This window comes from Protobothrops mucrosquamatus, unplaced genomic scaffold, assembly GCF_001527695.2.
Source record: "Protobothrops mucrosquamatus isolate PMUCROS unplaced genomic scaffold, P.Mucros_1.0 scaffold1172, whole genome shotgun sequence".
NCBI lineage: Eukaryota > Metazoa > Chordata > Lepidosauria > Squamata > Viperidae > Protobothrops > Protobothrops mucrosquamatus.
The window spans coordinates 469,365-496,504 of NW_015387386.1; positions in this window are offsets into that span (position 1 = coordinate 469,365).

A 27,140-nucleotide genomic window follows, 5' to 3' on the forward strand; every position below is an offset into this window, starting at 1 on the left:
CTTCATTATTATTGTATTAGATTTTTAATTTTTTTTATTAAATGAATATATTTTAAGGTATAGATTTTAAACGAGAAAATTCATTAAGGGTGTAAGTAGCACAGGGTTTATTGTCGTAAATTCTAAATAAGAGATAACAATTTACTTTCTAGCTGTTTCAACAGCTAACAGCTTACATTAGCTAAGGCTAAGAATCTATATACTCAGAAGTGGTGATATAATGTAAGACAAGAAGCTAAATCCACTCCAGTCCTGGAAGTGGAACAACATGACCTTCCTGCTACCCTTCACTGATCTCATGAAATCATAACTGGTGCTTGCAAGTGCAAACCATTTTGAAATATCTCTGTGCCATGTCCATAGTTTTTATGGACACGGACAATTAATTTCAAGCAAATATCTCTTCAGAAATGTCACCCATCACCAAGAAAATCTTTTTCTCTCATTGGAGGGGATGATTTTTTTTGTTTCTGCCATCTCCAAGCTTCTGAAATTTCATTGCAGCATCATGCTGGCATGATTAGGCAAAGGCTGTCCTGCCAAAACCGTGGAAGGCCATGAAGTTTTGTCACCATGATTAGCACATAAATATGGAGAAATGACAGCAATTTATTCTCTTTTATTTTTATGAAAACAGTATGTGCTTCAAATTCAGACCTGAGGAGGCCTGGCTCAAATACTCACTTTCTGGAGAGCAAGACAAAAAAATAAAATCAATTTGCTGGAAAGTCTCTCTGCTCAGCTATTGGCCAAACAGGGCAGAAATTGCTTGCCTGGTGGTTTTCTGCAAACTCTCCTTAGTTGTCCCAAAGATGCTTTTTCACAAGGCAACTGGACTTTCTTGTTTTTTCTTTGAAGATGTCAAAACTGAACATCCCTCTCCCAATAGAGGGGGAGGAATCCAACATCATCTATCTCCAGTCTACAACACAGTCCTTTCAACAGTTCCAAGAAGGCTCCACACCCATTTGCATTACTCAGGTGACCCTGAAGACACAGATAAGCCTCCAGGTAGCTTTAACGACTCACTAAAAGAATACAAATAAACAGCTGTCTGCAAGGAATATAAATTCTTTCATTCCCCACCATCCAGTCAGAGCTGAAGAAGTTTCTTGAATGAGAAGTGAAATGTCTTCAAAGAAAAAAACAAGAAAGTACAGTTGCCTAGTGAAAAAGCATCTTTGGATGACTGAGAATCTCCATAGACATCTGTTTAGTTGTGGACATGTAGAGAATGCATCTAGAGTCCCACCACTCAGATTGAACTGAAAATAATCAAAATCAGCCTTGAATGCATTTTAAACTAAATTCGAGAGGGTTAGAAGATGGAAAGGCTAGTTGTCCGGAATTTTCTAAGAATGGAATTATATCTTGAAATCACAGATCTCTTGATTTGTAATGGTGTTAGTAAAGCCAAAATGAACCTACTGAAGAGATATGATCATGAGAACTCCAAAATTTCAAGAAGGTTTTATTTAACATACTGCGACTGCCTTCAGGTTCTTACCCACATTTATTAGATGTCTATTCTCCACAGATAAAGAAGAATTTATGCAACTTTTGTGATAAAATTGTTGCCAGTGATATTGTAGAATAAAAAAGTGGCTGTTGCAATCAAGCCATTAAGTGAAATACCACTAAACTATTTTGTACTATTATAAACATAATTCACTTTTGGAAGTGACATTGGAGAAAATTTGTGGTGTCCTTCAAACTCATTCCCTTAAAGTTTGAGTAGGTTTTGATTTTGCTGATAAACCATCTTGTACTGCATTGGGTTATTTCCTTATTGGTTGATTAATTATGATCTTATACTGCTGCTTGATTATCTTGGCCTGCCTGTACTATATATGTTGTAGTCCATATAGACCTAGTGCTTCTAGAAATTTCCTTAAAACAAGCAGCATAATAATTTACTCTTGACTTTTGTGTTCTTGTGTGATCTATAGAAAAGATGCAACATTATTAATGAAGTGGGTTCAAAAATGTGTATGAACTGAGCTTCCGGTGGCAGGCGATTTCGTCGGTCGCAGCTGTTTGCTGCCTCCCGCCTGTTTCGCGTAAAAGCCGGTTTGACAGCCAGCATCAGCTGTCAAACGGCTTGATACCTTTCCCCTGGGCATAAGGGGATAGGTGAGCTGCCCGGGGTAGGAGTTGAGTTCCCGAGTCGTCCTATATGGACGATGTAGGCGAGAACNCCCAGTTTAGATTTTGTATAAGTGCTACATGGCTATGTGAGATCTGAGGAGTGGTTTAGAATTTGTTTGTGAGAATTTATAATAATATGCCACGGTTTGTAGTACTCATTTAGTATTCTAAATGAAATGTCTTCAACAGTATTCCTGGTATGTCCTATATTTTGACTCTATTTACTCTTTATAATAACAACAGACTTATGGAGCTTCCGGTGGCAGGCGATTTCGTCGGTCGCAGCTGTTTGCTGCCTCCCGCCTGTTTCGCGTAAAAGCCGGTTTGACACCCAGCATCAGCTGTCAAACGGCTTGATACCTTTCCCCTGGGCATAAGGGGATAGGTGAGCTGCCCGGGGTAGGAGTTGAGTTCCCGAGTCGTCCTATATGGACGACGTAGGCGAGAACTCCTCCGGAGCCCCGAGGATTCTCCGCGATCCAGGACGCCTTCGCTTCGGCGAAGCAAGAAGCCGCCGCCACCGCTGCAACTTGAACTTAATTGTGAGTTTACTTGTAAGCAGACGAACCAACTTTGGAAGCTTGCTTTTTATTTTGGACTTTACTTCAACTTCTATAACAAGTTTCTCCCCGTACGTGTGGAGGAATGAGGAAAAGTGAAACTAAAATGGCGTTGGATTGATACTTTTCAGCAAGAAGTGAAAGTGATTTCCGGTTTGAAATTTTTGCTACTTTGAATCTGCGTATTACTTGTTTTTACAGAACTGCTTAAATTTATTGCTAATATGGTTCTGAGAAAAATCCTGCCTCTAACTTTGAGACCGTTTACATCCCTGATGTCTCAGACATCTCAACTAACTTCTGAAACTTTTCATTTGTCACCTCCGTTATTTTCTTCACCTCCACCGCTTCTTGTTAGAGAGCTGCGCAACTTGGTCTCCGTAATGGCTGAGATGTTTCAATTGTTTGATGTTAAATTTCAAAATAGATGTGATCAAGTGATGCAACAACAACAGGACTTATTACAAAGGCGAGGCTTACTACAGAAACAGGAGGATTTTTGTTTGAAAGTTACAACTGCTTCTCAAGATCTGGTTGAACAAGTGGATTCGGTGGTAGATGATGAAACTTATCCATACCCTGAAGAGGCCATATTAGAACCTTACACTGACTTTTTAAAAACGAATAAAACTGTGGAACAAGGAATAATAGAAGAGAGATTGAGTAACCCTGAACAGGCTTTTATATATCAAGATATACAATTTGAAGAGTCAGAGCAACTTAATTGTGAATCCATACTGGGATTAAATGTGGAAACTACTAGACAAACTAATTTTACACAAAGCTACTTGGACTCATTTCAATTGCTAAAAACAACAAAGATTGATATCCAGACTATATTGGCAGAAAAGGGAGAAAATTTTGCTCAGTTTCAAGTGATTAAGTTTTGTAACCAAATTTTGAGGTTTGATATTCGAAACGTTTTAATATTAATTTGGTATAGAAAGAAAGCCAAAGTTAGATATAAATAAGACATTAAATGTTATTGGATGGGTTAAAGATGTCTTAAAGGTTTTTTTCTGATTTAATGACGAAGGAAGACTATTATAAATATGATAATGTTGTAATAATTGAATTTGTTTGACTTAATTATGAATGGGTGGGAATTATGGTCCTAAAGGTTTCCTTTTTTTTTCCTTTTTTTGATTTAATAATGGTTGAAGGAGGTGGACTTATTCTTAATGGTATATTTGATAAATAATTGAATGATAACTAAGTAACTGAAGTTGTAAACCTTACTAAGGGATTAAAATGATTTCTTATAGGTCCAGTTTGATGAAATGATAGAATTTACTTGTTAACTTTATGGAAGATGGGAATTTTTCCTTTTTTCTTTCTTACTTTGCTGAAATGATAAAGATTTTGGGTATTTGAAGAATTAATTAAATGAATAATTTTTATTAAAAGGAAGATTATTATAAATATAATAATGTTCTTATAACTGAAAACGATTGAAGGATAAGTAAGTAATTGAAGTTGTAAACCTTATTAAGGGTTCTAAATGATTTTTTATAGGGTAGTTTTATGAAATGATAGAATTAACTTGTTAACTTTACGGAAGATGGGAATTTTTTTTCTTTTCTTTTTTTTGTATAAGTAAGGGATGGTGTTAAACTATCTTGCTGAAATGGTAAAGATTCTNTAACTAAATGAATAATTTTTATTAATACGGAGGAGATGGATTGTTTAAGTTTAGACTTTGGAGTTAGAGATATTAATATTTGTTTACTTGTATTTGAATATTACCCTAGGTTGGTTTGGGAAGTTCGGGGGGTGGGGGGATGGGATATAACATTGTGTAATATCTGTGATGTATTTCTTTTTTTTTATGATAAAAACAAAAAAATGTGTATGAACTTTTAAAACATCCTCCTCCTCCTCCTCCTCTTCCTCCTCCTCCTCCTCCTCCTCCTCCTCCTCCTCCTCCTCTCATGTCTTACTTTATCTCCAGAAGGGGATGAGAGTATTGTAAAAAGTGAGAGGGAAGGATGTGGATGAGGATTAGAATGATAGTGAGGATAAGAAGAAATAATGTTGAATTGAATGCAGAAATAAAAATAAACAGAAAAAGAAGCCCAAATGCGCCTATTTCATTGAGCATTATACATGATAAAGCAAGTAGTTCATTAAAAAGCTGAAGCACTTCACAAAAGATCTCAAAATCCAGCTTTGAAGAGCTAGTAAAAAAATATATATGCAAGAACATTCTGCGTCAAAACCATTACTGATTGCAGAGCATCTCAACACCAATAGAAAAAAATCCTCTACAAATGAATAGGAAAAAGGAGGGTCCGTTACAGCATACGAAGTTGAATTTAGAAAGATAGCTGAACACTGCAAATGTAATGGTAGACTATATGTTGCACCGAGAGGTGGAATTCTGAAATAAAGCATCAAAAAAGAGCCAGATTTGAAATCACTAGTACCATGGAAACTGCTGCTAGAGATACTATAGTACTTCAGTTAAGAATAAAAGCAAAGGTAAATAAATGTGACAACAAATAAGCAGAGAATAACAGGTCAAACTGAACTGGGCTATCATTGTGTCAAAGATTCATAAATACATCTCAACACAGTTTTAAAGAAAATTGGATGCATTCAGAGGGTTTGTTGCTCAAAGAAAAGCAAACTATTTGCTAAAAATAAGCAAGCAAACCAACATTTTAAAAGGAATACAGTGGCAAATACTATAGATGAAACAATTCATAATAAAAGTGAAATAGGAATAGTTAAACCAGAAATCTATAGTAGAAAAGATGAAATGACAACAGCAACATAGTTCAATGCCACAACTAAATGACAAAACTATATAAATGCAATTGCTCACTGCTATTGTCAAGAAGGCCTTGCACAGGCTCACTTCATATGTTAGTTGTGCCCAGTCTTGGATTGGGAGAGTCTTCAGAAAGTCACTTGCACCAGAAAGTCACTTGCACCTTATTTACCTCTCAGTAGCACTACTGTAATGTAATGTATGTGAGGGCTGGCCTTGAAAATCACTCAGAAACTATACCTGATCCAGAATGAAGAGGCCTGGACTGTGAATGGGGTTGAGTCCCATTGGTTTGTCACTGATTCTTTGGCTTTTCGTGTTTTGTTCTCTGATCAGCTGCCTTGTTTTTCTCTTTATATATATTATATTCATCTAATGTAAGCCATCCAAAATCTCTACTCAAAATTTAAGTAATAAATTTTAAAAATATAAGAAATGGGTTGCTGATATATAATTTCCTTTTTCTTTTTTTCCATTTTTTAATCAAGTCTTCCCTAGAGACCTCACATTAACATGTTGATAAATATGTAGTAGGTTGGCTTTCAAAATGTGCTAATGTGTCAAAATATGTTTTCCCTGCACATTCCCATATATTTACATATTGGCAAATGAAAGTGATTTGGTGAATGACTTGAAAATACCCCTGAAGCTTTCCTTTCCTTCCATCCCTTCAGTAGCAAACTTTTCTTAGACCTAGAATTTCCTTGGAATGGCTGGTAAAAAGTCAAGGATTAACTGATAAAAGAGCAGAATAAAATGTTTCAAAATATTTTTTTACAACATAACTTGTAAGAATATTTGCAGTTCTTTTGGCAAGAACACTGCATACAACTTGGCAGCAAACCTCACTCTGAAAACTGGTATTAGGAAGAAGCCAACAGAAAATTGTCAAATCTGTTACAAAATCAGCCTTTCTGAAGAATTTATCTACAAAGCAGTATTGATTTGCCACTGATAGAATGGCAGGGGGCTTAAATTTTAAAACTTAGGACTCAAGAAATCATTTGTAGTTCTTTAGTTTGAATTTAAAACATCTTCAAAGTCTTGCAAAATCTTCATCTTCATCATCATCATCATCATCATGACTACCACTATCATCAAACAGAAATCAAGTCATGTGGGAAAAGATAATGGTATCAAGAGTGATGGATGTGTTTGATGCCATACCTAAAGCTCTGAGAAGATACCTGGACACAATAGGGAGAGACAAAATTTTAACACATGGTCGCTCAACAGCGAGACACTTTGAAGCGGGCACAGCAGCGCCTGCATTTTCTGCATTGTATGAGAAAAGCACATCCTTGAGAGCATCCTGTCATATAGCAACACAGTTTGGTTTAGAAGCATCACTGCTTCAGACAGGAAGGTGGTGCAGAGAGTGGTGAGGATGACCGAAAAGATCATTGGTAGTTCCCTCCCTTCCATCCAGGACATAGCACAGAACCGTTGTTTGAACAGGGTCCGTAAGATTGTCTGGGACACTACACATCCTCTTCATGACCTGTTTTCCTTGTTACCTTTGAGAGGAGACTCCGTGGTATCCGAAGCACAACATCCAAATTCAGTCACAGCTTTGTTCCGTACAGTATTAACTTTGTGAACTCTAAAGCTTCCTCCTTCTGTTATGTATTCAAGATGGACAGTGAATAATATTTATATGTTACTTATATGCAAGGGTGTAGGTCTATACATATGTTGTATATAGTATGTTTTAAATGTGTGTTATGTATGTGTACACTTTGAGAGGAAGCAATTAAATTTCATTTTTAATGTGTGCCATTGTGCCCACAGGAAAAAATGACAATAAAGGTTATCTAATCTAATCAGTTACAAAATGTTGAATTATTTGGTACAGAGGTATGCTATGATGACATCTTTACTGTCCTAGATCCTTGGTCAGGATCTGATAGTTGAACGTACCAAATCTAATCAGAACTATCTGGTAGGCTGCATGTAACAACAACAACAACATATTATTATTATTTATCTATCTATCACTTTCTTCTAAAGGACACCAGAAAAATATACAAAGCAATGGAAACAACAATAACATAAAATAAACCAATAAAAGTATAACACATTTAAGTGCACTGCAATGAAAAACTTGTTATCAGCTTAAAAGAATAAAATACTAACCTGTATTGTCACCTCGTCCTGCAAGAACCATCACCTTGTCAATTCTGAGGAAAACAAATATGTCTTGGGCTGCTATCTAAAATTAAACAGCATATTCATCTTAGTTCTAAAACCTTGTTTTGCTGAATATTTGGCCAGAACTTGCTTTTCTGATCTTTCTGTGCATTGATTTTAATTTCCTTGCCATTTGAAGAGGAGGAAACAATATAGCAAACATTGCTTCTGATTATATCACATAAAACTATTACAATGTTTATTCTGTATACAGAATAAGCCCCACAGTCTAACAAACTTGGGCTGCCATGAATGAAACCTGCCTATATGGTATATATTTCTTGGTTACAGAACGCATACACTATTTTAAACCTGCACAAAATATGTAACATATACACACCTAACCCCATTCCTTTTTAAGACATGCATACAACCTGTTTGGTTTTGATCAACATTTTGCTCTAAAGGAGATCCTTTCCTCTCTGTTAGTCTAATGAACTGAAGGTTAGCTGAATAAATTAGCTGAATTAAACTCTCCTTTGCAGAGTTTCAGACTAGAGTCTATCTCATCCTTGCCTAGAAAGACATAAAGAGTGAACCATGGACTTTATGCACCCAAATGCAGTTTTATATTTGTTTGTTTCTATGCCAGCAGTATCCAGAGGGTCTGGGCTACAGTCATTCCTTAGTCTACTTCATTTTTTTTTTGAGATATTTGGAAATGGCAATTGTACCTTTTTTAACCTTTTCCTCCCTCTCAGCTAAACTTTTTGACTGTTCTAGAAATGGTTTCTATTATATTCTAGCAAACTTTTTTGGGAATCCTATCTAATTTCTCAGTCCTTTCCCAAAATTCACTGTTCAGAATTAGACAAAACTGAAGTCTAACCAGCAGAAAATAAAGTAGTATCATTGTTTTTTTTTACTATCTGGATATGAATTTTCTGATTGTGAGATTTATTTCTATTTTTACCAGCAGCATTAGGTTTCTGACGCTATTCACCTTGAGCTTAATTTTTCTGAAAGTCTAGAGGCTTAAAGACCAAATGGTTCCTAATCATTAATATCTGAAGTTTAGAAGAACATCCCACAATGAGTATGAACTAATGTAATGAGTTTCTTTCCTGCATATGACTAGGTTGAGAAATTATAGTAATTCCTCTCACCAGGAACTAACTAAAGAGGAAGAGCACTAAGCAGTCTGAATCTTCTCCCAACATAACTAGAATCAGAAAAGAGAAAACAAAGCTCCAGCTGCACATAAATTTTTCCCACAAGTTTTTGTAACAATGTGAGTGCTCTTTATTGAGTATAAGGATGGATGGTCCATGGCATGTCAGTTTGCTACAGGAAGATCTGAGGACCTTTGCTTCAAAGGATGCTGGCAGTTGTGTGACCTTTGACTGTCCAGGGACTTTTCCACCTGTCAAAACATGGATACTATTTCTCTGTTCCATAGGGCTATTGTAAGAATAACTCATTGGCAATTGTGACATAATTACTTACTTCACTGTGGAAACCATATAAATATCTCAGACAGACATAGGATCTCCATTTAGATATAATAAATGTTAGCACAGGCTTCATCTTGAAATTCATATCTTTGCTTTGCTTGAGCTGCTCAAGAGAGGATGTTAATAATATACTGTAAAGAGACCTTTACAGTTTTAATTAATGAAACTGTATCTCCTCTGTCTCCAGTTCTTCTCCCAGTTATATTAATGTGCCTTCTCTGGCTCATGAAGTGACTTTTATACAATCAGAATTAAAAAAAAATATCAAAGGAATTCTAATTCATGCCCCATTTTGTGCATGTAATCCTGCTGTGTTTATGTCTTAATAGGGAAAACTTTGATCTTCCTCTAATAACAAGCAATTTTAGCTCTTTTGTGCTGACATATCTGAGGATGTTAGGTCCATATCATTTAATATTACATTCACCATGACTTCTCCTGCAGACCTGCCAGCAAGAGTTCAAAATTACAAATATGGCATTTCTAAGACATAAAGTTATGAGATAGCCTAGGAAATAAAATATTTTTTTAAAAAAAGATCTTAGAGATAAGGGAAAAAATGAAATTTGATAAAATAGTCATTGAGCAAACAAAAGCCATGCTGATTTACTTAGAGTGTGCCAAATGAAAAAAGAAGTTTATTTTATGTGATGACACATACTGAAATGTCATTTCAGTTTCAGTAAGGAGAAGTAAAGTTGATTATATTGCATTGACAATATGTATGAGGTAGGCATGTTTCTTAGATATATTCAAGCTTAAATGGAAAATAAAATATTCTATAAGAAAATTGAGGTGTAATATAAAATGCTACAGTAAATTAAGAGGAGTTAAGCCAAGTTTGTTTAATAGAATAACAAAGTTGGAAGAGACCTTGGAGGTCTTCTAGTCCAACCCCCTGCTCAAGCAAGAAACCCTGTACAGAGGTCTCCAACCTTTTTGGTTTGGCGGCCCAGAAAGTGAGGCAGGTACCACTACGTGTGAGCGTGCAAATGGGCTGTATGTGTGCAGGTGCAAAAATGACCCATGCATGCGCACACAAATGACCCATGAGCTCATGCGCACACACAAACGGCCACATGTGAGCCCATGCACACATGCAAACAGGGCTGTGCGGGTGTGAGTGCTGCAAATGGGTGGCGCTAGTGCCAGTGGGATGCTCGGGGTGGTGCTAGTGCTGGTGGGATGCTTGGGGATAGGGTGGCACTAGCGCTGGCAGGATGCTCGGGGCAGCGCTAGTGCCAGTGGGATGCTCAGGGGCAGGGTGGCACTAGCGCCGGTGGGATGCTTGGGGCAGAACTAGTGCGAGTGTGGTGGGAGAGTGCATGCATTTGCACGTGCACTGGCCATCCCTTCACGTGGCCTGTTGGCCAAGTGGCCGCGGTCCTGTAGTGAGCTGTGGTCCACAGGTTGGGGACCCCTACCCTATACTATTTCAGACAAGTGGTTGTCTAATCTCTTCTAAAACCCTCCAGTGTTGGAGCATTTACAACTTCTGGAGACAAGTCATTCCACTGATTAATTGTTCTAACTGTCAGGAAATTTCTCCTTAGTTCTAGGTTGCTTCTCTCCTTGATTAGTTTCCATCTGTTGCTTCTTGTCCTGCCTTCAGGCACCTTGGAAAATAGTTGACTCCCTCTTCTTTGTGGCAGCCCCTGAGATATTGGAACACTGCTATCATGTCACCCCCTCGTCCTTCTTTTCATTAAACTACACATACCCAATTCCTGCAACTGTTCTTTGTATGCTTTTTGTATGTTTTGTTTGTATGTTTCATATCATCATCAATACAGTCTACACCCAATTTTCCCATCCTTAGAGCTATCCTTTGTAGGATTTCAGTTTCCATAATCTCTCATCAGCAAACATATTAGAATCATAGATAATGAAATATAACACAGTTGTGCAGTAATAATGATGGAAATAAGATGGAGTACACATATTAGACTTTGGCACAAATAACATTTCTGAATGAATCACAATATTTGTAAACAGAAAAATAGGGATGATTTTTCAGAGGAGGAAGAAATTCTCCAACCATTTACCAATAACAAGATTTTCTCTTGCTATTTACTACTCATATAGTTCCCTATGAATATCTTCTCTTGGGAATTCATTAATCTATGGAAAGTCAAGAAATATACAGACTACTTGAGAGATGATTGAGCAATAAAGAAATCATCATTCACATTTATATATTAGACAACTCATAGCTAATGTAAATAAATGAAAAAATACAACACTGACTCATGAGAATTTCTTCAATATCTTCTCTTGTTGAATAATTTCTAATGCCAATTCTCTGATGTCATATTGAATAAGAGCTCCAAGGAACACACAAAAAAGCTATATTTAGTTTGAAGTGAGATTGTTTCATATCTCTTCTAAAGATATCAGAGAGAGACCTATTCAATCAAACAAAGGGTTGTGGCATACAAAGAACTTTCAAATATTATCAGAAAAAGTAATATTGGAAAAACATTTATCAAGAAAAAAAGCAGGATTATTTTTCTGCCTGGTACTAAAGTATCAAGGATTGTTTTCCAGGGTTTTGGGAACATATGAATTTGTTTTATACTGAATGAAACCTTGGTCTGTTTAACTCACTATAGTCAGTAATGACTGGAAATAACTGTTGAGGTATTTCAGGCAGGAGTTTTCAAAACTCTTTTTGAACTTTCACATTATTTTTTATTTGTTGCAAAAATCCACAGTAAGTCTATGGCTTAGTAACTGTTGCGACCTTGCATGCTTCAAAAATCATTGCAAAGATTTGAATAATATTCCCGATCTCTCTTGTATTTGGGCCTGAAAAAGGTCCTCTTTTTTTGTTTTAATTTTTGTTGCCATGCAGTTTGAAAACTAGGAAAGTCTACAAAATAGTCTGGCTGCCAGCAGTTGCTATTTAGTTTAGTTCATGCTGTTGCGCTATCCAGAGTGCACCACAAGAAAGCAAATTAGCTTCACATCCTAGTATCCTCCCCTCAATGTGACTCATTGGGGTTTCACGTCAAACTGTGGATCAAATTGTGACTGGCTATAAGCTGAGGGCATATACCAGTCCAGTATCTGACATTTTTTAAAATATAAATGATGCTGCACTTCAATGGTTAGATGACATAGACATTGATATTTGAACACAGATCTTTTTAACATTTATATTTTATTAGGTTCCACTTGCCATACATTAAATAAAGTATAATAATAATAATAATAATAATAATAATAATAATAATAATAATAATAATAATAATAATAATAATAATAATAATAATAATAATAATAATGTTGAAAGGAACCTTGGAGATCATCTAGTCCAACCCCCTGCTGCTCAGGCAGTAAACCCTATACCATTTCAGCCAAACAGTTGTTCAGTCTCTTAAAAACTTCCAATGTTGGAGCATTCACAGCTTCTGGAGGCAGGTTGTTCCACTGGTTAATTGTTCTAACTGTCAGGAAGCTTCTCCTTAGTTCTAGGTTGCTTCTTTCCTTGATTAGTTTCCATCCGTTGCTTCTTGTCCTGCCTTCAGGTGCTTTGGAGAATAGCTTGACTCCCTCTTCTTTGTGGCAACCCCTGAGATATTGGAACACTGCTATCATGTCACCCCTTGTCCTTCTCTTCATTAAACTAGACATACCCAATTCCAATACCCAAATATTGCAAAGAATGCTTTAGAATGGATAGGATCCTGAACATTCCATACAAGCTTGAAAAAAGAGGCATCACAAATATTAAATGTGAAGTGGCCATATAGGTAAATGAGGAAGGCCTACCTGCTTTCAACAGACTTTCAACTAATCCTAAGCATTCAGAAGTTGCAAATGATTGCAAACTGTAATATCCACCTAGGGGAAGTTCAATAAAATCAAGATGGTAGTCACGACCATATGTTCAAAGTCCCATCCTTTGTACATGTGTATGATAGCAATTCAAGTTTAGAAAGAGCAGGGTTTTAATTGTACTGTTATGATCACCATCTTAGCTTTCTGCTTATGTATGCTACTGATTGCAATATCTCTGGTATGTATGTGACATAAGAATTTTGATGGTGTGCAGATTAAAAATTTTTAACTGGATAAAAGGCCAAATTCTTTTGAAGAAATAGATATACCGTATATGGCTTCTGTTTGCAATGTAACCCATGATTCCAGCAAATCAAGGACTTATGAATGAGGTTTGTGTTTGTATATCTGTTCGCTTTCCCACTATAGAAATAGATACTTCTGAAATAGGCACTGATTGCGTAAATTTGGTAGATGGTTGTCAAATGTTAGAAATCAGTTGTTGATCAGGAAGATAACATTTGAATCACTATATTTCTATTCAAGCCTTATTCAAACCTAAGAAGGTAAAACAGAAAGGGAAGTACCCATGTGACTGCTTGAAGGATACTCCGGGGACAGGTAGGAGCTGAAAATTTGTCCCCTGGCTAAAGAAGGATTTTTTGCTTTTCAGTATCACTTTAATTGCTCTGAGGAAACTCAAGAGACATATACACAACTGCAGCTAAATAAAAATTTTCCACTTCAGCAAGTTATTCAACTACAGGGAATTCTCACATCCTATGCAATTGAGTGTATTCTTGCCCAGAAAATAGAAATCATTGATCATTCCACACAAAAATATATTGTTCTTTCATCTGTCTGATAGGCTGTGATTTAAGCATTTCATCCTATTGTCAGGGCTAATATGAATTGATGGGAAGACTAGGCTATTATTCTATATCATTTAAAGCTTGTTTTCTGTAGCCAGACCTAGGAGCTCTTTATTACATTGTGCAAACACTTACAGAAATCCAAAGCGCATTTAGCTTTGGGAGTGAGAAGATAGATATTAGGAAAATATATATAGAAGATTGAAGCAGAGCTTCACAGACCTTTTATGCAGCTCCTTTGAGATTTAACAACTTCTCAAACTGGAGTTTATAAGGCTTTGAGTTTTGTAGATCAGATTTCCTTGTAGCTATAGTTTGTGGTTTGATGTATCTATTGCAAATTTTGTCACTTTCACCAGAGTTCATTCATACAGTAAGTCAGTGTGATCCTATTTTTATTGGATTTTATTTATTATTAGGATGCTTCTCATTGCTTCCGCTGTCATTTTCAGCTGTTAAATTATAATTTGTTAGGCACATTCAATAGCTGACTATTACTTGGCAAGGGGAAAAAAAACCAAATCTGATCACTTATTTCTAACGCTTCTAAATAGGTGCAGACTCTACATCTGGTGTGATTAATAGCATCACTGATAACAGTGCTCTACCAGTTCAGGTTCCTGAGAAACCTTCGATCTTTATTACTTGTAACTTTCAAGGGAGAACTCAAAGGTGCTTTTTCCAAAAGGCAACTGGATTGCTTTTTCTTTGAGGAAAAAGTTACTGACAGTTGAAACTGGATATGTGGGGGAATGGAAAGATAGGTTCTATTAGGATGGTGGTGGAGGATGGAAGGATAGTATTTCTTTGCAGTCATCTGGTCATTAGCACTCTCTTTGAGACTGTTGGGGCCACTTGGGGGTTTATCTGTATCCTCGGGGTCACCTAAATCAGGGTACAATTGGTTGTGGAATCTTCTTGGAACTGCTGAAAGGGCTGTGTTGTAGACTGGAGATAGGTGGTGTCTTATTCCTCTCTGCCTCTGCACTCAATCAGTACCTATCTTTCTATCTTCTCACCATCAGAACTGATGAAGCTTCTTGGATGAGAAGTGAAACATTTTCCTTAAGAAAAAAAAACCCAGTCCAGATGAAAAAAGCACCTTTGACAGCTATGACCTGGATGACTGAGAATCTCCACAGACATTTGAGAGAGAAGAGACAGAATCTGTATAATACCAACTACACATAAACAAGTAGCCTAACAGAAGATTTTCAATAAATCCATTTTTTTTGAGTGCACCAATTATATTAGGTTAGGGCACAAGTCCTGACATACTTGTAAAATAGAGCACAGTAACACTTTAGATTGCATATTTTTGTGAATTTATAAAAGCCCGCAAAGAAGACAAAAAAGATAAATGGCTATCTATTATGTCTGATTGAAACCAGGAAGGAGGTATGGATATATTGGAGTACTCCACTGTCAGAATGTCCTGACCTACTCTCAGAATTTCTCTTGCATTTTCCTCTTCACAAACTTCACTCTGCAAGGAGGTGCTTCTAATAGTACTATAATGATCTTCTGAAAGGGGAACAAATCATCTAAATGACAACAGTTGAGATACCTGTTCCTCTTGAAGCATGCGAGTTAGTGGTAGGATTCAAATACGTGAACAACTGGTTCTCTGTGTGGATGCTGCTTCCGGAAGTCCATTCTGGGCCTGGGCAACAAAAAAATTAGCTACCGGTTCTGCCAAACTGGTGCGAACTGGCTGAATCCCACCACTGATGCTACTAAACAAATTTCACCTTCCTGAAGGTGTTTTCAGTAGCAACCACAGCAGCCATGAGCTTACTTAAGCTTTCAGACAGCAAGCTTTTAAGCACCTGGAATGTATATAATTCTTTCAGAATGAAAGGCTGATGAAAATTAACTAATTAAAAAAACAAGGAACCAAATATGTAGGTGTAGTAATCAGTGCTCAGTCATTGCAGGGTGCAAATATGGCTGCCCGCTGTCGCAGCATTTATTCTTTTATACAGTTTTACAAGCAGCAAAAGTTTAACATGACAATAGCATAGTAACAGCATTTCTATTGGTGAAACCCCTTGCCAATCATCAAGAATATAGAAGCCAGAGGCCCAGAAGTCCCTTGTCAACCGACATTGTAGGACAACCACATTCGATCGACTATAGTCCGTCCACTCCAGTAACATGGTCGGACCCCATGAAAGGGTGTAACGGTATCACTACACTTCCCTTCTCTATTACATCTCTCTTCTTCGTGCGTCCGCAACCTTCCCGTCAAAAGACGTGTGCGCCTCTACCTGACCCCCACCTCTACATGTAGGTAGGCAAAATAAACAAATGGCTATATAGGAAACATCAGTAGTCATGCTGGTCTTGTATGGTAATGTTCTATGACGTTTAGAAAAGTGGTTCTACTGTATATCTTTACCTTTCTCCTTACCCCATCCCCTATCTCCAAGTTATAACTTTTTTAATGGTTGCCTTGAATCCAGATATCCAAGCACAAGCTGTTTGTTTTGAAATCAAGTTCTTTACCAATCTTACAAGATGGAATACAATATAACTTACAATATAACAGTTATGCTGACAGTATAACCTAAGTGGGCAAAGCTAGGTTCTTCTTCTGACTAATGATGTACAGCACAAACTGTCAATAGAGAATGGGATGGCCAACCTATAATGGCAGCATCTAAATATTTTATGAGCCTTCCAATGTACTGTAAGTGACGAAACTTTGCAATGAGTGCTAAGTATGAGCAGCTTATGAGATGAAGAGCATAATGAATGCCTTTCATAAACATGAATATTTAATTGGTGTTGTTAGCTACTTTAAAATTATTCAGCCCTGTGTGATGCCAGCCGATTTTGTTTCTTCTTCCTGGATCTTGAGTCAAAGAAGTACTCTCGGCATTTTAAAAATGTTAATTGATCAGATGCAGACAGAATCTGAAAAAGCTCGGTTTTTTTGTCAGTTGAGTCCTGCAGAATCTCTCAGCAGCTCTGTCACCCACTTTGAGTTTCGTTCATTTCCTACCCCAGTCTTGGTTCAATAAAGGTCGTTGGATAAGATCTTGTAATACATGATTGTGAATGAGAAGAGAGTGAAAAAAGGGACCCTTAAGTAGAATCCTCTTTTATTAATAAGAACGAAAACTTCAATCCGGTTTCTACTGTACCTTTATTCGACTACCAGTATGTACGTCATTAGCACAGGTCATCTATCCTTTCTTTTGCAAATCCCATCTGCCCCAGGCCTTATAAGTGGCTAATAGTTTGCCTCTATCAGGAAACTAGCTAAAAAATAATTACATGTCAACTGAATTTTCCCAGAGAAATAAGTGATTGGCTAAGCTATTTGAATTCTATAATGAAAATGTTTGAATGAATTCAGATTTTATATCCCTAAGTTTACTAATCAGAAAAGGTATAGATCAGAGCTTCCCATTTTTACCTGTCCCCACCCTCAACTATCCATTGCATTTAGCATTCATAGGTGTGAAAATTATATATGAAAAGCTAGGCTAAAATCCACAAAAGTTTCATCATTTATTCACTAGGATATTACTCTACCTCTTTTATTGAATACTAGAACTGGTGTTCAAGAAATCATAATTCAGAATCTGGTCAATTTTTTCTTGTCCTTTCAAATCATTGTTCAATCCTACTTGAAAAATGTATCTGCAGTTTTCTTGGCAAGTTTTCATAAATGGTTTACCATTGCCTGCTTCTTAGGGCCGAGAGGGTGACTGGCCTAAGGTCACCCAATTGGCTTTGTGTCTATGGAAGGACTATAACTAGCCTGATGCCTTATATTTAGCAAAATATTTGATATAATTCTTATTGAAGTTCTCTCATTTACTTAATGAGTTCCGTATTTAGCAAAACAATACATGTGAGTGAAACCAAGCCCTTTAGAAAGAGACAGTTAAGTTCTAGATACACCAATAAAATTTATTAAGTAATAAAGTAATATTCTCTTAGAGAAAGTCTGCATCTCTGATCTTTTGTCCTCATGATGCTTGAAAGGAGAAGAAAGCAAATATGTAATCTTTCTATAGAAAGTAGGCTGAAGTAAACAGCCCAATAATATTAATCTTGACAGCATGGGAAAATAAACAGATATGGCCTGAACAACAAAGGGGCAATTCCTTGTTTCTCTCTCCATCTACTGGTCATGATTAATAAAGTAAAAGATGCAAAGAATCAACAGTTCTGGAACTGCATCTACAACAAATAGGTTGCCAAATACATGGATGCCAGAAAGGTCAACATTGAGCGGTGGTTAGAATGCAGCATTGCAGGCTAATTCTGCTGACTGCCGACTGCCAGCAGTTCGCAGTTCAAGTCTCATTGACTCATGGTTGATTCAAACTTCCATCCTTCCAAGGTTGGTAAAATGAAGACCCAGATTGCTGGGGGCAATATGCTGACTTTGTAAACTGCCTAGAGAAGGCTGTAAAGCACTGTGAAGTGGTATATAAGTCTAAGTGCTATTGCTATTGCTAACATAATTATGTATGAACCTGTTAAGAGGAAAGGACTGATCACATCCAAAATTGAATCTAGCTAAAATTTAGGAAGTTTGGTTCTGCAAATATAACCCAGAGTGATCAATCTAACAATTTCCAGAAGATTAGTCATTTTACTGTAGCACAGAAAACCATAACAGATGTTTGAAGCATCTTGAGGGGTGATAACACATTTCCTATTATTCAGTATATTGTAAGATTTTTCAATAGTCAGTGGCAGCCATCACAAAACACCATTCTAGGGAGACGAAATAGGAAATCTTAAGAGAAAGGAGAGGAAATAGGAAATCTTAAGAAAAAGCACAAAGGTAGAAAGACATGTAAAGTTTGCAAGCAGAATGGTTAGTTTTTGACAAGACTGAAGAGCCACTGGTCTGCGTAGAAAGTGAAAATGTTTGGAGAAGAAATTTCTTTCTATTTTTCACCATAGTTCAGTCTCAAGTGTGACAAAACAAAGGGCATGAACAACTTATACAACTCCATCCTGATCTTGTTATATCAAAAACTGAATATCAATGATTTCAAAGTGATTTTCAATTACAGAGACACAATTCTAGCTTTATATTTTATATTTCAACGATCTACTTGAATGATTGCCTTAACACCTTAGAAACAGTTGCAGTAAAATGAAGCAGCAAAACAATAGCAAGGAATTAAGATCAAGATGGCATTTTCCTGATGAATTTGCTCCTTGTGAGAGAGTCATTTTTTATCTCTTTCTTGCAGACTGACTTCTTCAAAGTGTTTGCCAGGAATAGATCAGCTATTATTTCAATAGTTCCCAGATGTGTTTTGCATGTCACATTTATCTTTAACAAATAAAACAAAAAAACAGAAAGAAGTAAATGCATGATATAATATTTATATGGATTGGATCATTTTAAGATATGCAATATATGTTCATAAAAAGGCAGTAAATAGTATGAAATCACAATAGAAGGGGATATTTGTCAGTTTTAGATAACTTTTCTAACCAAAACATATTTGCATTTACTATCCATATGTTCAACCAGTATCCTGTTTTTGCTTTTTTTTTTTTAGTTTTAATTTCCCCTCGGTGTTCAAAATGTCTCTATTGTTTATAATTTCAAAGTAAGTTATATTTGGGTAACCAAAAGCTTAACATTTTCCTGTTTCCCTTCTCATACAAAAACCTAATATTCTAATTACAAATCTTATCTTTCTAGTTACGATAATACTTCTATTCCTAGCAAGTATCTATTCTCCACCATCTTCAAACATCTAGTTAATAATATAATATCCCATGTAATGGATCAAAACCTCTATTTTCTTCTGTCTTACTCTAGCTTTCTTTCTTTGCCAACTAACTTTCCAAGTCAATGCATTTAAATCATCAAATAATTTTTCCTCTGTTTTTGTGTATATTGTTTAGAATAAGAAAGACCCTTTGGTTAAAGTATTTTTGGAAGAACAAACCCAATGATATTCATTAAACAGCCTCCCTCCTTCTCCAATTCCCCACAGTTCTCCTAACAGCTCTATCTTCCATTCAATCAGTTTTACTCAGTCATGTTCTGGGTATGTAGATTTAAATTAGAAAATTGTTCTTTTATCTCCTTTGTGTTATTTCTTGTTTCATCATGAGCTAAAGCAATAGTCTCTTGTATTGATTTCAACCCGGAGATAATTTCTTTCTGATCTTCATCCATATTTTCTGGGTGGTATATCAAACTTAAGACTTTGGGGACAGGTGTTAGAGATGTTTTTTTACCATTTAAAGCTGAGTAAGGAACTTCCATTTCATTTTTTGTCTTTATAATAAAGTCTTTATAATAAAAATTGCTCATCAATCAAAGATTTGTAATCCAAAATCAAATTTGTAATCATCTCAAGCAATGATGTGTGTTTCTCCTGCAGGGAAATAGTTCCACAACACAGCTCTGAAAGTCAGTTAATATTTATATTTGTAGTTCAGGCAGGCCAGTTTCAAAGTAGTTCATTGTCTCTACCACACCAATCAGCAGCCCCAAAGTTTTTTTCCCTTTTCCCAGCTGCAGTCTTAAAAAGTGAAAGTTGCCAAGGTCAGCAAGAGCCTTATCTAAATCTGGTTTCCTTTAGGCATAACAAATTGTAGTGCCATAATTCACCACTAGATGTCATCAGCGTTATTTTCCAGCTTTTAAAATCCAAATTTATATTACAAGCATTTCAAATCTCTTGTTTTTTTTAAAAAAAAGTCTCAAAAGCACTTTTAGTCCCAAAATTTCAAAGCCATATATGTGTATTAATTCCAAATTAATCTTGTAATTTTCTCTGTTTCCCCCAAGTAATTAGTTCACTGCTTTTCTTTTCCTGAGGGAATGGGGTGGAAATTCCCCTTCCCTCTCTCATCGGGGATGGTGCATTGGACAATTTTTTCAGGAAGAAGTCTTAAAGTCATAAAGAGAGGATAGAGTCTCACCCAGTTTCATCCATGTTGCTGAACAATTGCTTCTTAGTGCTTATTGTTTTCCGTTGTCAGCAGCTTCTGACTGGCTACACGAATGTAGCCAGTCTTTCCCCTGCTGGTTTGGAGGGCTTTCTCAGATCAAACATAAGGGCTGCCACCCTCCTGCTATCAATGAGGGTCCCCTCCTTGCTTGTCATCTCTACAAGGCGACTTTAGACCCTTTCCAGAATCCTCAGCAAGGCAAAATCGAACGTGAAAGATGGAACCCCGTCTTCTTGTGCCCATTTCACCACGATGTCAAACCAGAAGCCCAAGATGAAGAAGATCTTAAAGTCCAAGTTCAATGAAGGAAATACCATCAATGCCACTAATACATGGGAAATTCCAGTCACTGAGATACACAGCTGAAAAGGCAGACTGGACTCAAGCAGAACTAAAAGCTCTGGATAGAAAGACCAGAAAAATAATGACAATGACTCAGACTCTTCATCCACGAAGCACATTTGTCAGACTCTACCTACCAAATAGCATAGGTGGGCATGGAATTTTGCAAATACACCAGACAGTTGAAGAAGCAAAAAGAAGAAGCACTGGAAGAATAGCTGAAAGCAATGAAGAAGATGCACTGAAGCTAGAATACCATGAAGGCTTACTGAGGACTGGAGAGATCAAACTGACCTACAAGAAAGATAAAATAAAGAATACAAAAGAAGTAAAGGAAGGCAAAGTATTACATGTTCAGTAAATAAAAAAAATGAAGCAGCCAAAGCAGATAACAGCACATTGCCTGACAATGACAAAGAGCAAGAAATCTGAAGAAATAGAGAGGGACTAATTCTAGGTACACAAGAACAATTGAGAAGATAGGAACAGCAGCAGATACTGCTCTGCAAACAATCTGAAGAAAAAAATGGACCACCTTTAGGTGCTGCAAGAAAATTGTACAGACTGACTACAAATAGCATGACAAAGTAGCAATAATGATGCATTAGAATATCTACAAGAAATACCATTTATCTGCAAGCAAGAACTGGTGGGACCACAAAACATACAATTAATACAAAATGAAGAACTAAATTGTTCCCAGGACTTCAGAATTCAGACAGACAAGCTATCAAGGTATTAATTTAATAGCTAAACACCTTATGTAACGATATAATACAACATAAGGTGGATGATGCAATGATAGGAATGACTCAGCAGGAGTCTGTGTCCCTTTAAGAGCCTGAGTATAAAAGGAAGGATCTGCTGCTGTGTTCTCTCTCTCGTCCATTTCCTGCTGTAATTGCTGTCTGTTGGAGTTTGCTGTATTACCATATGTATATATCTTGTTCCTAGTGTATATTCTTCCTAGTGTATACTAAACCACCATTTAATATAGACCACTGTTTACTGTATTTACTCCTGGGTTACCTCAGCTCAATAAGACTGTGCATGCTCTGACACAAGCACCTGCCACATTATACTCCAAAATCCACAATTGTCAGTAAGAAAGACAAAAAAAGTCTCGACAGTGGACACTGCAGTACCTGGAGACAGCAAAATAAAAGAGAAAGAACTAGAGAAAATCCCAGAATACAAAGATCTGCAAATAAAGTAGAATGATTGTCTCAAAAGAAAGGGCAGTGCTAATAGTAATAGGTACTTAGGTGCAATGCCAAAGCATCTGGGACACCATTTGGACACCATTGGTGGTGACAAAAATCACCACCAGTCAGTTGGAAAAGGCAGATTTACTTGGAACAGTTTACAATCTGCGGCGAGAACTTTAACGCCATCAGAGAACAATATCTGCCTTTCCCAGGTTTTTGTGAAGAACTCGATAGGTGGATAAAAATGCCAAATCCAATCTAAATATCAGGTTGACTGTGGAACCTACAATAATAATAGATATTTTTCCATGCCGTTTTGGTCTAGTGCAGGGGTAGGCAACCTTGGCTCTTTTATGACTCGTGGACTTCAACTCCTGGCTCAGGAATTCTTGGAGTTGAAGTCCACGAGTCATAAAAGAGCAAAGGTTGCCTACCCCTGGTCTGGTGGTAAAGGCACCAGGCTAGAAAGCAGGAGACTGTGAGTTCAAGTCCCACCTTAGCTCTGAAAACCAGCTGGGTGACCTTGGGCCAGTCAGTCACTTTCTCTCAGCTCAATCCACCTCATAGGGTTGTCATTGTGGAGAAAATAGGAAAAGGAAGGTGTGTTGGATATGTTCGTTGCCTTGAGTTATTTGTAAAAAACAATAAAGGCTGGAGATAAGTAAATCAATAATAAATAAATATTACTTTCCTGTCCCAAAAGATGTATTTGCAAGAATGTGTGGGCATGGGTGTTTTGCATGCAAATGATTCCAATAAGAAGTATTGGATTGAATGATTACAATAAGAAGTAATCAGACCCAGCATGATAGGAAGCAAAAGATAGCACGTTCATGGGTTACCTGTTTGGTCACTCTCTGGCTAGGCAGGTTTATTGCATTTATAATAATATTTAACAGCCACACAAAAAGCATTTTATGTAACTTAATTGAAGGACAAGTTAAAGTGGGATAGGATCAGAAAGATAAAGAGGACAAAAAAAAAATAGGGCACGGGAACTAAACAAAAATAAAGCATTAATAAGAATCAATAGAGACCGAAAAAACTTTTTTCTATAATAAGAAAATGTGACTTGCTTTCTGGACCCGTACAGGTGTGAGGGAAACTCTGGGGAAATATAGTATCACAGAACAGAACAATAAGAAACCATTCCCACATTGGAGCAAAACAGAAACTGTTTTAAACTGAAGGAGGAAATATTTTTTTAATTTTAGTTTGTGAGAAGAACATTGATTTTTGAGGATTCCAATGTCTCTCTAAAATATTTGCCTTTTAAAAGTCCTAAAGTTTCCTCATCTATTCATGGCTGAGCACTCCCCCCTTAATTCCTTTGGGTTTTTTCCCCCTCGTTTCTCAAGTACTTCTAGGAATGGTTTCATCCAACTCAAACACATTATTCTTTCTGCACTGGTTCCCTGGATTGACTGTGCAAAACTGCACTGCCATGTGAGCATTCTAGGACAGTGATTCTCAACCTTTGCTTCACCATGGACCCCCTTTAAATACCTATTGTGGCCACCAACCACGAAGACTTAACTCAAGATTTAAATCATAACATTTCTTCAAGCCTTTGCAGATCCCCTGTGACTACCTAGCAGCCCTTCAGGGGTCTGCGAACTACAGGTTGAAAACTCTGTTCTAAGAAATACAGAAAAATGGGGGGGGGGATGAGGGAGAAATGGGACCCATCTATATTGATAGCAGATAACTTGGTGCTGTTATAAGTGGGAAAGTCTTTTTAAAGGTTAAAGAAAGTTAGAAGAGACTTCTTGATTACCTGATACATTTTAAACAGTGAGTGCAATTTCTATTTGTTTCAATGGCCTGTGTGTATGTGCATGCATGAGTGTGTGTGTCTGTGTGAAATTCTTCAAAAATTTAGAAGTTCTTAGTGTAGGTTATAGAATGAAACCAATTGTGCAGGAGCTGAACGTAGCTATAAAGAAAAAAAAACTGCCAGAAAACATTAACAAAATTCAGTGATATGCTTCCGTTTTGTCCAGAGAAATTCCATTCTTGAAAGTATCAGGCATACTGTTTCTATGCTTTTTACCCAGCCAAATAATTTTAGAATGGAGGCTATGTATTCTGGTTGCCAGGCGACTGAAACCAGTTTCTTTTATTAAGCTCCATTAACATGGTTCTCCATCTGGGCTTCTATCACCATAGCAACCATCATCAGGGGCAGTTCTTTGGTCTATAAATAGGTGGTGAAATGGTGACTCTGGCACACTAGGTACACTAGGCAGTTGTCCCANACAGTGGGTGAAACTCAAAGCAAGTAAAGGATGGGGTCAGAACCAAGTTATTTCCAGCAACCTATTCTAGAACATTATGTACTAACACTTACTCTTCTCTCACTTTTTTCCCTGGGAATTCATCTTAGGAGAAAATAATTATTCTTGCTTTTGAAGTTAGGCCAAAGATGACATGGAAATAAGCTGATGGTCATACATGACCATTAGCACAGGTCATCTATCCTTTCTTTTGCAAATCCCATCTGCCCCAGGCCTTATAAGTGGCTAATAGTTTGCCTCTATCAGGAAACTAGCTAAAAAATAATTACATGTCAACCGAATTTTCCCAGAGAAATAAGTGATTGGCTAAGCTATTTGAATTCTATAATGAAAATGTTTGAATGAATTCAGATTTGATATCCCAAAGGTTACTAATCAGAAAAGGTATAGATCAGAGCTTCCCATTTTTACCTGTCCCCACCTTCAACTATCCATTGCATTTAGCATTCATAGGTGTGAAAATTATATATGAAAAGGTAGGCTAAAATCCACAAAAGTTTCATCATTTATTCACCAGGATATTACTCTACCTCTTTTATTGAATACTAGAACTGGTGTTCAAGAAATCATAGTTCAGAATCTAGTCAATTTTTTCTTGTCCTTTCAAATCATTGTTCAATCCTACTTGAAAAATGTATCTGCAGTTTTCTTGGCAAGTTTTCATAAATGGTTTACCATTGCCTGCTTCTTAGGGCCGAGAGAGGGTGACTGGCCTAAGGTCACCCAATTGGCTTTGTGTCTATGGAAGGACTATAACTAGCCTGATGCCTTATATTTAGCAAAATATTTGAAATAATTCTTATTGAAGTTCTCTCATTTACTTAATGGGTTCCGTATTTAGCAAAACAATACATGTGAGTGAAACCAAGCCCTTTAGAAAGAGACAGTTAAGTTCTAGATACACCAATACAATTTATTAAGTAATAAAGTAATATTCTCTTAGAGAAAGTCTGCATCTCTGATCTTTTGTCCTCATGATGCTTGAAAGGAGAAGAAGGCAAATATGTAATCTTTCTATAGAAAGTAGGCTGAAGTAAACAGCCCAATAATATTAATCTTGACAGCATGGGAAAATAAACAGATATGGCCCGAACAACAAAGGGGCAATGCCTTGTTTCTCTCTCCATCTACTGGTCCTGATTAATAAAGTAAAAGATGCAAAGAATCAACAGTTCTGGAACTGCATCTACAACAAATAGGTTGCCAAATACATGGATGCCAGAAAGGTCAACATTGAGCGGTGGTTAGAATGCAGCATTGCAGGCTAATTCTGCTGACTGCCGACTGCCAATAGTTCGCAGTTCAAGTCTCATTGGCTCATGGTAGATTCAAACTTCCATCCTTCCGAGGTTGGTAAAATGAAGACCCAGATTGTTGGGGGCAATATGCTGACTTTGTAAACTGCCTAGAGAAGGCTGTAAAGCACTGTGAAGTGGTGTATAAGTCTAAGTGCTATTGCTATTGCTAACATAATTATGTATGAAGCTGTTAAGAGGAAAGGACTGATCACATCCAAAATTGAATCTAGCTAAAATTTAGGAAGTTTGGTTCTGCAAATATAACCCAGAGTGATCAATCTAACAATTTCCAGAAGATTCGTCATTTTACTGTAGCACAGAAAACCATAACAGATGTTTGAAGCATCTTGAGGGGTGATAACACATTTCCTATTATTCAGTATATTGTAAGATTTTTCAATAGTCAGTGGCAGCCATCACAAAACACCATTCTAGGGAGACGAAATAGGAAATCTTAAGAGAAAGGAGAGGAAATAGGAAATCTTAAGAAAAAGCACAAAGGTAGAAAGACATGTAAAGTTTGCAAGCAGAATGGTTAGTTTTTGACAAGACTGAAGAGCCACTGGTCTGCGTAGAAAGTGAAAATGTTTGGAGAAGAAATTTCTTTCTATTTTTCACCATAGTTCAGTCTCAAGTGTGACAAAACAAAGGGCATGAACAACTTATACTGACCAAAGATTTCTCCATCCTGATCTTGTTATATCAAAAACTGAATATCAATGATTTCAAAGTGATTTTCAGTTACAGAGACACAATTCTAGCTTTATATTTTATATTTCAACGATCTACTTGAATGATTGCCTTAACACCTTAGAAACAGTTGCAGTAAAATGAAGCAGCAAAACAATAGCAAGGAATTAAGATCAAGATGGCATTTTCCTGATGAATTTGCTCCTTGTGAGAGAGTCATTTTTTATCTCTTTCTTGCAGACTGACTTCTTCAAAGTGTTTGCCAGGAATAGATCAGCTATTATTTCAATAGTTCCCAGATGTGTTTTGCATGTCACATTTACCTTTAACAAATAAAACAAAAAACAGAAAGAAGTAAATGCATGATATGGGGTGGGGTGCCCCAAGGCTCTGTTCTGGGCCCAGTGCTCTTCAACATCTTCATCAACGATTTGGATGAGGGGATAGATGGGGAACTCATCAAATTTGCAGACGACACCAAGCTGGCAGGAATAGCCAACACTCCAGAAGACAGGCTTAAGATACAGAAGGATCTGGACAGACTTGAACACTGGGCACTATCTAACAAAAT